Raw genomic sequence first — 13,322 nt, 5'->3', positions numbered from 1 at the left:
GTTTAGTCGACCTTCTTTGGTCATGGCACCCTTTAAGAGTTTGCAAAATCGCAAGGCACCTATTCCGGAACTATATTTATTGGGCTGAAGGACACCAACATCTGTACTGGATGAAGATGTCACTAACTCTTTGGGTTCTCTAGTCACATTAGCATTTCCCCTTAACATCAGAATCCCCCATCACATCAGCCAGTCCCCTTCACATCACAGTTCACCCATCACATCAGTATCAGCCCCCTTCATATCAGAGTCCCCCACTCCATCACATCAAAGTCCCCCCTTCACATTAGAGTCCCTCACTCACTCATGTTAAAGAATGGCGATTCTGCTCTGAATTCAGAAGCAGTGCAGCATCATTGCCACACCATCCCAGGAAGTTGCATTAGCACACAGCAAACATGGACATAAGTCCAGCACAGCAGGAGTTAAGTCCTTAGCCCAGGGCAACATTCCGAACCCACAGCAAGCATGGGCAGGGGTCTGACACAGCTGGGGATTTGTTCATAGCACAGGGCAACAATCCAAGCACACAGCAAAGATGGACAGAGGTCCAGCATGGCAGGGGTGAGGTCTTTAGCACAGGGCAACAATCCAGGCAGACAGCAAGGATAGACAGGGGTCCGGCACAGCAGGGGTTAAATCCATAGCACAGGACATTAATCCAGGCACAACCAGGACAGGCAGCAGTAGGCACAGCAGGGGTTCAGGTACTCACCAGCCAACAGCAGCCTCAGAGGAGGTTTTCCAGGCAGAGTGGCAGGGAAAAGGAGGCCCAGAGGGCAGAGGTCCTTCACCAACCCATTGCGGGTCCCTGGAGGGCTGTGTGTCCTGGCTGCAGCTTTGGGACCACACAGGCAGCGGTTGAAGGAAAAGCAGAGGACAGAGTCCAGAAAGCCACACAGACAAGGCAGAACTACAAGTCCCAGGAGTCCAGAAAGCAAAGCACAGCCCATATGGAACTATCTGTCTCAGCAGTTCCATACATCTTCTAGCCTTCTTCTAGTGAGAGCTGCAGCCATGAGCTCCTCTGTCCATCACTGAAGTAAGTCTGACATTCTTCTTTGTTATATGGTACTTTGAATTCAGCGACAGATCTCAGCTCCAATCTGTTGGTGCCGAGGTGTCTGGTTCACATCCCGGTATCCTGGTACAGGTTACAATAACTTGCTACCTGCCTAATGCAGACTCATCTCCTACCCTATGTGGGGCACAGGAACTCACAAACCAAATATGCAGATAAATTGACATAACACACTGCATCTGGATTAAGCCAATCATACATGGATCGAAATTCAGCCGGTTCAGCAGGGACTGGCCAAATTTCGATCAATGTATGGGCAGTCTGATTGTACCCAAGTCGATCATTTGACTTGGGTACAACCAGCCTGTCGGATTATTCTAAATGCGATTACTGCCAGCAGCTATAGCAGATAGCAGTAATCATTATATTCTGTTGGCCGGGAAGGCTCTCCTTTCCCCCCACCAGCAAAATACAATAGAGCTGTGGAAGGCAACTGACTGTGTTGATGGGGGAATCAAGCTATTTTCTTTGGAAGGAAAGAAAATCAATTTATCTATGGCTTGCTTTAGAGATCATCAATTTCTGACCTCTGTTACATGCAAACAAAATTTTTAAGTACTTTCGAAAGACATTCGTCAAGTTTTCGAATGTACTGGGAAGTTTGTTTCAAAATCTACTCATGTATGACCAACTTTAGCCTCAGGCTCGATTCACACAGGGGCAACACGACTTCAGCGCGACTTTGCACAGCAACTTCAACGCGACTTCAACGCAACTTCAGCGTGACTTTAAACAATTTACAACGCGACTTCAAGTCGCCTCCAGGACAGGCGACTTTGGCTGTGGCCAATCACAGAATAATCAGCTCTCTGGGAGGGAGGGGTTTGCCTGGGCAAACTAATTTTTTTAACTGTAAAGTCGCTTCAGTATAGATGGAGATCCGACTTGGAGGCGACTTCCATTGAATTGAATGGTACAAGTCGCCTAGAAGTCGGATCCAAGTAGTACAAGGAGTACGCTCTGAAGCCGGAGCGACTTCAGTAGTGTCAATTAAGACGCTCCCATTAACTGTAATGTAAATCTCTTCTTGGGGCGACTTGAGGGCTTACAAGTCGGATCCCAAGTCGTCCTAGTGTGAACCGACCCTCAAAGCGATATTAATCCTTGTTTTAAAAAGAAATAAAATAATAACAAACATGTTATACTTACAGTGGGGACGGAAAGTATTCAGACCCCCTTAAATTTTTCACTCTTTGTTATATTGCAGCCATTTGCTAAAATCATTTAAGTTAATTTTTTACTCCTCATTAATGTACACACAGCACTCCATATTGACAGAAAAACACAGAATTGTTGACATTTTTGCAGATTTATTAAAAAAGAAAAACTGAAATATCACATGGTCCTAAGTATTCAGACCCTTTGCTCAGTATTTAGTAGAAGCACCCTTTTGATCTAACACAGCCATGAGTCTTTTTGGGAAAGATGCAACAAGTTTTTCACACCTGGATTTGGGGATCCTCTGCCATTTCTCCTTGCAGATCCTCTCCAGTTCTGTCAGGTTGGATGGTAAACGTTGGTGGACAGCCATTTTTAGGTCTCTCCAGAGATGTTCAATTGGGTTTAAGTCAGGGCTCTGACTGGGCCATTCAAGAACAGTCATGAAGTTGTTGTAAAGCCACTCCTTCGTTATTTTAGCTGTGAGCTTAGGGTCATTGTCTTGTTGGAAGGTAAACCTTCGGCCCAGTCTGAGGTCCTGAGCACTCTGGAGAAGGTTTTCATCCAGGATATCCCTGTACTTGGCCACATTCATCTTTCCCTCGATTGCAACCAGTCGTCCTGTCCAGTGGCGGCTGGTGAAGTTTTAGGATGGGGGGGCGCCAGACCCCGCCCTTCCTTTTTGACCCCTCCCACTTGGTGGAAATGGGCGTGGTTTCAGCGAAATAGTGGGCGTGGCTCTAAGGTGGTGTGGTCAGCGTCTGAGATGAACGAGGGATGGAGGGAGAGGGCGAGGGAGAGAGGGACAGCAGGCCTAGAGCCTACACAACAAAATAAATGTGTATTCTACAAAGTTTAACAATCAGCAGATAAAGATACTCCAAACACCTGGTGTTAGCGCTTCAATCATCCCAGCACCATGGTTGTTATGGTGTCAGGATGATTGAAGCTCATTATTACTATTATTACTTTGTAATATAAAATGAAATCGTTCAACTCACCATAATGCAGAATCAGTGGGAGCCCCGAGTGTGTCACTAGCCACGTCGCCTGTCACCAGATGCCATCAGGTGTCCCCAGCAGTCCCTTCTTACATGCAGCCTGTGTCACATCAAATGCAGCCTCTGTCACATCAAATGCAGCCTCTGTCCCCTTACATCAGAGTTACCATCAGTGTCCCCCCACAGCATGTGTCCCCATCAGAGCCCCCACAGCAGGTGTCCCCCACAGCAGGGTGTCTCCATCAGAATCCCCCCACAGCAGGTGTCCCCATCAGAGTCCCCCCACAGCCGGTGTCCCCATCAGAGTCCCCCCACAGCAGGTGTCCCCATCAGAGTCCCCCCACAGCAGGGTGTCTCCATCAGAATCCCCCCACAGCAGGTGTCCCCATCAGAGTCCCCCCACAGCAGGTGTCCCCATCAGAATCCCCCCACAGCAGGGTGTCTCCATCAGAATCCCCCCACAGCAGGTGTCCCCATCAGAGTCCCCCCACAGCAGGTGTCCCCATCAGAGTCCCCCCACAGCAGGTGTCTCCATCAGAGCTCCCCACCAGAGCCCCCCACAGCAGGTGTCCCCTATCAAAGCCCCCCACAGCAGGAGTCCCCAATCAGAGCCCCCCACAGCAGGTGTCCCCTATCAAAGCCCCCCACAGCAGGTGTCCCCCATCAGAGTCCCCCCACAGCAGGTGTCCCCCATCAGAGTCCTCCCCACAGCAGGTGTCCCCCATCAGAGTCCTCCCCACAGCAGGTGTCCCCCATCAGAGTCCCCCCCACAGCAGGTGTCCCCCATCAGAGTCCCCCCCCACAGCAGGTGTCCCCCATCAGAGTCCCCCCCACAGCAGGTGTCCCCCATCAGAGTCCCCCCACAGCAGGTGTCCCCCATCAGAGTCCCCCCCACAGCAGGTGTCCCCCATCAGAGTCCCCCCCACAGCAGGTGTCCCCCATCAGAGTCCCCCCCACAGCAGGTGTCCCCCATCAGAGTCCCCCCCACAGCAGGTGTCCCCCATCAGAGTCCCCCCCACAGCAGGTGTCCCCCATCAGAGTCCCCCCCACAGCAGGTGTCCCCCATCAGAGTCCCCCCCACAGCAGGTGTCCCCCATCAGAGTCCCCCCCACAGCAGGTGTCCCCCATCAGAGTCCCCCCCACAGCAGGTGTCCCCCATCAGAGTCCCCCCCACAGCAGGTGTCCCCATCAGAGTCCCCCCACAGCAGGTGTCCCCATCAGAGTCCCCCCACAGCAGGTGTCCCCATCAGAGTCCCCCACAGCAGGTGTCCCCCATCAGAGCCCCTCACAGCAGGTGTCCCCCATCAGAGTCCCCCCACAGCAGGTGTCCCCCATCAGAGCCCCCCCACAGCAGGTGTCCCCATCAGAGTCCCCCACAGCAGGTGTCCCCCATCAGAGCCCCCCACAGCAGGTGTCCCCCATCAGAGTCCCCCCACAGCAGGTGTCCCCCATCAGAGCCCCCCCACAGCAGGTGTCCCCATCAGAGTCCCCCAACAGCAGGTGTCCCCATCAGAGTCCCCCACAGCAGGTGTCCCCATCAGAGCCCCCCACAGCAGGGTGTCCCCATCAGAGTCCCCCCACAGCAGGTGTCCCCCATCAGAGCCCCCCCACAGCAGGTGTCCCCATCAGAGTCCCCCAACAGCAGGGTGTCCCCATCAGAGTCCCCCACAGCAGGTGTCCCCATCAGAGCCCCCCACAGCAGGGTGTCCCCATCAGAACCCCCCACAGCAGTTGTCCCCATCAGAGCCCCCCACAGCAGTTGTCCCCATCAGAGCCCCCCACCAGAGCCCCCCCTCAGCAGGTGTCCCCCCGATTCTCCACACAGCGGTACTTACCTTCAGTCTCCTGCGGTGTCCTCCTCCTCACACTGGCAGCAGCATTCTTCCTGCTTCCTCTCTCGGGCGCAATGAGAGAGAGAACCAGGAAGTGACATCTGCCTCAGGGCAGATGTCAATCAAATCTGAAGTGCCAAGTAGCTTCCGCCCGGCGCCTGTAGTATGTATTGCTATGGCCGAGCGGAAGCTACTTGGCGCTTCAGAAAACGTCCCAAGGCGGGCTAAACGCCCGCAAATGCAGCGCCACGTCTGCAATCTCATGATTGCATAGACGTGGCGCTTCCTATAAGTGCACTGTGCCCGGCGTCGCACTGTATCCGGCGTCCGAACACAGTGCACTTAAGGACCTTTTTTTTCCTTTTTTTTTTTTTAAAGGGCCAGTATTAAAAATTTTTTTTTTTTTTTTTTTGCTGCCTGAAGGGGGGGGCGGCGCCCAGGCGCCCCCTATGGACGGGCCGCCACTGGTCCTGTCCCTGCAGCTGAAAAACACCCCCACAGCATGATGCTGCCACCATTATGCTTCACTGTGGGCTCTCATGTGTCTTGCACTGAGGAGAGGCTTCCGTCAGGCCACTCTGCCATAAAGCCCTGACTGGTGGAGGGCTGCAGTGATGGTTGACTTTCTACAACTTTCTCCCATCTCCCGACTGCATTTCTGGAGCTCAGCCACAGTGATCTTTGGGTTCTTCTTTACCTCTCTCACCAAGGCTCTTCTCCCCTGATAGCTCATTTTGGCTGGACGGCCAGCTCTAGGAAGGGTTCTGGTTGTCCCAAACGTTTTTCATTTAAGGTTTATGGAGGCTACTGTGCTCTTAGGAATCTTAAGTGCAGCAGAAATTTTTTGTAACCTTGGCCAGATCTGTGCCTTGCCACAATTCTGTCTCTGAGCTCTTTAGGCAGTTCCTTTGACCTCATGATTCTCATTTGCTCTGACATGCACTGTGAGCTGTAAGGTCTTATATAGACAGGTGTGTGGCTTTCCTAATCAAGTCCAATCAGTATAATCAAACACAACTGGACTCAAATGAAGGTGTAGAACCATCTCAAGGATGATCAGAAGAAATGGACAGTTAAATATATGAGTGTCACAGCAAAGGGTCTGAATACTTAGAACCATGTGATATTTCAGTTTTTCTTTTTTAATAAATCTGCAAAAATGTCAACAATTCTGTGTTTTTCTGTCAATATGGGGTGCTGTGTGTACATTAATGAGGAAAAAAAATGAACTCAAATGATTTTAGCGAATGGCTGCAATATAACAAAGAGTGAAACATTTAAAGGGGTCTGAATACTTTCCGTCCCCACTGTACCTGCTCTGCCCTCTTCTTCTCGGGTCCCATGCTGACGCTCCTGACTCCTCCCTCCAGCCAGGTTCCCCCACAGCAAGTAGCTTGCTATGGGGGCACCCAAGCAAGTGTGCTTTCTTTTAGTGATATCCATTCACACACGGAGCTGTGGCTTTGCCCGCCCCTTCCATCTCCTGATTGGCTCACTGGCTGGATATGATTGACAACAGCGGGAACCAATGGCTCTCGCTGCTGCCAAAAGCAAATCAGGAGTGCGAGTCCGCCAAGAGGCAAGGCTCTCATGGACATTGCTGGATCGAGAGGGGGCTCTGGTAAGTATTGGGGAGGGGGGCCTTGGGAGGGTGTATAGAATGCATTAAGGTAAAACCTTGTGTCCTTACAACCACTTTAAATAATTATCTTCACCCAATTGTCACATTGTATGACCTTTAAAACATTTCATTCTTTAACACGTAAAGGAACATTGCAAGTGGTTTAAAAACCACACTCTTCTTCACAGCAATTTCTACTTGTAACTTGTTTACTGTGCATAAAACCCACATTTATCTTATATGAGTATAACATTTCCTGCATATAAATAATCTAGATTGCATGGTGACAGTTTTAATAACTGGGTTTATATTTGATATGTCTGCTGTAAATTTGTATTCTTCGCTATTATATAGCCTAGCACATCAATGGCATGGTTCATGACTAGAGTACCACAGATGTCTCCCCCTTAATACGTGGTACCCCCCAAAACCTCCCAAACATTTAACCCTGAGAAAATAATGACTAACACCGATCTGTAGAAAATTCAGCCAGTTTTGGCCATTTTTTAACAAATGAACAAAATAATATTTAACCACTTGCCTACTGGGCATCTAAAGGAGAAGTCCAGCCTGAGCTTGTTTGGCTGTACTCCTCCTATGGGTCACAGAAGTGCAATTAGTTTTGCACTCCTGTGATTCGTTTTCAGCAGAGAGCGTCTGAAGTCCGCTCACTGCTGACGTCACCAAGATCAGTCCGGGCACCTCGTCATTCCAACTATGGAAGTCTGGATCCGCCAGGTGCCTAGACTGATAGGCATCTCAGCCTCTCAGCGAGCCGATGAGACGGCCGCTCCCCGCCACTCCACAGCTCAGCGCTCCAGTGAGCGTGGAGGTGTAGAAAAGGAGAACTGCTGATTGACAGGCAGCAGCTCTCCACTCTGTGAGAACCGAGCCATCGGCGATGTTCGATGGGTCGATTCTCAGTGAAGAGGCGCCAGGGGACAAATGCAGAATCGAACCGATTCTGCATCCACCTGGGTAAGTATGAATGGGAAAAAACAAACAAACCCATACTTCTCTTTTAAGTCCCCCTCCTGCCCAAAACCAATTTTAACTTTCAGCGCTCTCACACTTTGAATGACAATTACTCATGCAACAGTGCACCCATATGATTTTTTGTCCTTTTTTTCATATAAATATAGTTTTCTTTTGGTGGTATTTAACCACTTAAGGACCGGAAGGATTTACCCCCGTAATGACCAGGCCATTTTTTGTGATACGGCACTGTGTTGTTTTAACTGACAATTGCGCGGTCGCACCACGTTGTACCCAAAAAAAATTTATGTCCTTTTTTTCCCCATAAATAGAGCTTTCCTTTGGTGGTATTTGATCACCTCTGCAGTTTTTATTTTTTGCGCTATAAACAAAAAAAGAGCGACAATTTTGAAAAAAAAGCAATATTTTTTACTTTTTGCTAAAGTAAATAGCCCCCAAAAAATATAAAAAAAACTAATTTCTTCCTCAGTTTAGGTCAATATGTTTCCTTCTACATATTTTTGGTAAAAAAATCGCAATAAGCGTATATTGATTGGTTTGTGCAAAAGTTATAGCAGCTACAAAATAGGAGATAGATTTATGGCATTTTTATTGTTATTATTTTTTTTGTACTAGTAATGGCGGTGATCAGCGATTTTTCGGGGGACTGCGACATTGCAGTGGACAGATCAGACACTTTTGACACTTTTTTGGGACCAGTGACATTTGTACAGCGATCAGTAATATAAAAATGCACTGATTACTGTATAAATGACACTGGCAGGTAAGGGGTTAACACTAGTGGTGATCAAGGGGTTAAATGTGTTCCCTGGGAGGTGTTTCTAACTGTGGCTAGAGTGTACTGACTGGAGGAGAGAGATCGCTGTTCCTGATCACTAAGAACAGACGATCTCTCTCCACGCCCCTGTCAGAATGGGGATCTGTTTGTTTACATTGACAGATCCCCGTCCTGGCTCTCTGTGGAGCGATCGCGACAGGCTGGTGGACATCGCGGCCGCTGGTCACATGAATCAGCTCCGGCGCTGTGGGCGCGTGCACGCACCTCCAGCACCGTGCGTGTGCCCACTGTATTTATTGCATGAACCGACGTACAGCTACAGCGATTCACACAATAGAGCGAACCTGCCACAGTATAATGATGGTGGCTGGTCGGCAAGTGGTTAATCACTACTGTGTTTTTTTAGTTTTTGCACTATAAATGAAAAAAGACTGAAAATTTTGGAAAAAAAACAACATTTTTCTTTGTTTCTGTTATAAAATGTTGCACATTAGTAGTTTTTCTTCGTAAATTTTGGCCACAATTTATACTGTTACATATCTTTGGTAAAAATAACTCACATTAGTGGGTATTAAAGATATGGTGCTAATCACTAATACCAAGGATGGGGCACCATTCCTCACACTAATACCAATAATGGGTCAACATTCATCCCACTAATACTAATGATGGGACACTGTTCCTCCTATTGATATAAAAGATAAGGCACTATTCCTTACATTAATATCAATGATGAGGCCAGTATTTCTACTGATCACAAGCACTGGGGAGGATTTACTAAAACTGGAGCATTCAGAATCTGGTGCAGCTATGCATGGTAGCCAATCTGCTTCTATCTTCAGCTTGTTCAATTACGCTTTGGCAATAGAACCTGAAAGCTAATTGGTTTCTGTGCAGATTTGCACCAGATTATGCACTCTGCAATTTTAGTAAGTAACCCCCAACATGTAATGTTTTTTTATCTCACTGACTACCAAGCCTGAGGCGTTGACAATTCCACTCTTATGCCCTGTATACACAATAGAATTTTCCGACAACAAAATCCATGTTTTTTTTCCGACAGATGTTGGCTCAAACTTGTCTTGCATACACACGGTCACAGAAAGTTGATCGGAAATTCCGAACGTCAAGAACGCGGTGGCGTATGATGAGCCGAGAAAAATGAAGTTCAATAGCCCAGTGCAGCTCTTCTGCTTGATTCTGAGCATGCGTGCCACTTTGTGCGTCAGAATTGTGTACACACAATTGGAACTTACGACAACAGATTTTGTTGTCGGAAAATTTGAGAACCAGATCTCAAATTTTGTGTGACGGAAATTCCAATGGAGCCTACACATGGTCAGAATTTCTGACAACAGGCTCCTGTCAAACCTTTTCCGTCGGAAAATCCTATTGTGTGTACGGGGCATTACTGGGGCAGTTTCTACTCTCACCAGCCACAGATCGGCCCCCTTAAAGTCTTAAAGATAGTAAAGTGGCCCTTTGATTAAAACATTTAGAGACCCCTGATCTACATGAATGTGTGCAGATAAGAATGTGAAATTTTATTTTCTAAAATCCTAACAACAATATAAATAACCTCGAAAGGATTTTGTCCCTTCGAAATAGCTAAAGCTCAAAGTATACTTACCCTTCCTGTGAGGTCATGAAGATGATGGGTTACTTCCGACAGATCTCCCTGGAAAGCACTGTCTTCAACATTTCCTTTGGGGTCTTCTGACATATGAAGAATGAGGGTATGCGTTCAGTCATCACGTATAGTTTTACCCCCAATAAAAAATAATCAGCCATGGTAAAGTATGGATCGTCTCGAAAGACCTGTGGAAATATAAGGGAGAGAAAGAAGTATGAGAATGTTTTCGGGTCAGGCAGAGGACAGACATGACTCCATGTTGGCATATGTGATGAAGGAAGCCTTCCAGGAGTTCCAAAATCATGATCAAATGACCTCAAACTGGGGCAGAGCTTGTGAATATTGGAGGTGGGGCTTAAAGTGTATGCATAGACAAATCTTTTTGTTTTTGTGTTGGATGGAGTAGATAAAATAAATTGACAGTTTTATTTAATTGATCTATTAGGGTTCGGTCAGAACTTCCAGGTTCTGACTGAACCCAAGTTCATCCCTGGTCAAAATTACAATTGGAGAGGATGAATTTGCTCTTTGTAAAGGTATGTTGACCACAACAGCTTAGTGTTCACAAGCCTCACTATGTTAAAGTGGCTTTGAAACCCACTGAAAACGACTGGCTGGGGCATCCATGGAAAAATTCTCCATTTACTGAAAGGGTGTTAACACCCCTTTAACTTTTTTAAATCTCCAATAATGATATTTGGCATATCTGAATAAAGATAACCTAAGTCAGATGGGTAGCAATTTACTTACCTCTGGGGCCATATAAGCCAGACTCCCAGACAATCCTTTCACTTTTTTGTTGCTCGGCGTCATTCGGTAGAATATTATCTGGCTTTAAATCTCTGTAAAGTAAAAGAGGGAGTGGTGAGCCATGCTTATTCGTCAGGTTTATTAAACATGGAAAAATACAAATTATCTATCTATCTATCTATCTATCTATCTATCTATCTATCTATCTGATATATTTATGGCTAGGTACTGGTTTCTTTTAAATTTGCCTTTAGTAGGATCTCTATTACTAAGTTCTAAGCTCCACCCACCTGCTATATTCATTATGAGGAACTCTCACTCCTCTTCTTGACTTTTTTTATTAATAGATTGTGTCATGAGCCCTGGGACTTCTGTAGCAGATGGAATAAGTTATCATGGAAAGCTGAACAACTGGAAACTCTGATAGAAATTGTCCTGATTCATAAAAAATTAAAAGAAACCAATGGATGATTCTTCCAGGATTATTTACCCATAACTAAAAATAATTTAGATGGAGTGGCTCATTATATACTCATTGTTAATTAGCTGATTTGATCATTACTTTTGCATGATATTCTTAGAATGCAGGAACTCCAGGCCGTGTAGTATTTCCACAGTGAGATTTCTGATGGAGAAAGAAAAATTTATTAGCATTTAAAACCATCACAGTCCTATTAAAGATAAAGTTGAAGGGACTTCTTCCTATAGATCATAGGTGTATGGATGGATGGGGCTAAGTTGGAAGGACCTGACTACCTCACTGCCTGTCCTCAGTGGCCAGCTACCCTCAACTCTAGCATGACTCAGATTGGTGTCCTCAGGAAGTGGAGCTGAATGCTTGATCATCTTCTTGAGATCCCCTCCGCTCATACTTTCCGTTACAAGAACAACGTGGTCTTGTGTAAAAAAATAATAATCACCAGACAGACAGAGAGAGATACAGAGAGAGAGAGACAGAGAAACAGGCAGAGAGAGACAGAGAGACAAACAGAGAGAGAGACAGAGAGAGACAGACTGAGAGAGATAGAGAGAGAAAGACTGACAGACAAAGAGAGAGAGAGAGAGAGAGAGAGACAGACAGACAGACAGAGATAGAGAGAGACAGAGATAGAGAGAGAGACAGGAAGAGGGAGACAGAGCAAGACAGGGAGAGAGAGAGACAGACAGGGAGAAACAGACAGACAGAGAGAGAGAGACAGACAGAGAAACAGACAGAGAGAGGGAGACAGACAGAGAGGGAGACAGACAGAGAGAGGGAGACAGACAGAGAGTGAGACAGACAGAGAGAGGGAGACAGACAGAGAGAGATATACAGAGATAGAGAGAAACAGGAAGAGAGACAGAGAGAGATCGAAAAAGAGACAGACAGACAGAGAGAAAGAGAGAGAGACAGACAGAGACACAGAGAAACAGACAGACAGAGAGAGACAGAGAGAAACTGTGACAGACCCACCCAGGGTATAGGCTTTTGGGAGGGGGACTGCAGGCTAGCCTCTTGCCTACTGACTATGGGTCCTGGCTTTTAAGGGGACACTACTCTTTGTGAGGTGTATGCCTGGGGAACCCTTGGAGTAATGTTACTTTGGATTCAAATCCATGTCTCCCCAAGACACACAGACTATGGGACTCTAGGCCCGGGGTCCCTGTTTAGGGCGTAGCTGCCCCATTACCAATTCTGACTGTTTCACACTGTGAGGCTCAAAGCAGATGTTGATGTCATTAGCTCAAGCCACCTGTCTGGGGTCGCCTGCTATAATGTGTTTATTGTAAGTAAGTCCAGTGTGCCTCCTAAGGATCTTTCACCCATTGTTAATTGTGCTAATTAACTCACCTATTGTTTGCTAGTTTTGTGTCCCCTCCACCTAGGCTGGGTTATATGACTAGTTAATTAGCTCAAGTTAATCAATCACTGTCAGGTATTAGTTGCTAGATGGGGAGTGGCATAGTTTATGTTGGCTGTTCCTTAACCACTTCAGCCCCGGAAGGATTTACCCCCTTCCTGACCAGAGCACTTTTTACAATTTGGCACTGCGCCGCTTTAACTGCTAATTGCGCGGTCATGCGATGTTGTACCCAAACGAAATTTGCGTCCTTTTCTTCCCACAAATAGAGCCTTGTTTTGATGGTATTTGATCACCTCTGCCGTTTTTATTTTTTGCGCTATACACGGAAAAAGACCGAAAATTTTTTAAAAAATTGATATTTTCTACTTTTTGTTCTAAAAAAAATCCAATAAACTCAGTTTTAGTCATACATTTAGGCCAAAATGTATTCGGCCACATGTCTTTGGTAAAAAAAATGTCAATAAGTGTATATTTATTGGTTTGCGCAAAAGTTATAGCACCTACAAACTAGGGTACATTTTCTGGAATTTACACAGCCTTTAATTTATGACTGCCTATGTCGTTTCTTGAGGTGCTAAAATGGCAGGGCAGTACAAAACCCCCACAAATGACCCCATTTTGGAAAGTA

This window comes from Aquarana catesbeiana, linkage group LG09 (assembly GCF_042186555.1).
Source record: "Aquarana catesbeiana isolate 2022-GZ linkage group LG09, ASM4218655v1, whole genome shotgun sequence".
NCBI classification, from domain to species: Eukaryota; Metazoa; Chordata; class Amphibia; order Anura; family Ranidae; genus Aquarana; species Aquarana catesbeiana.
Note: the sequence above shows the minus strand (reverse complement) of the source record.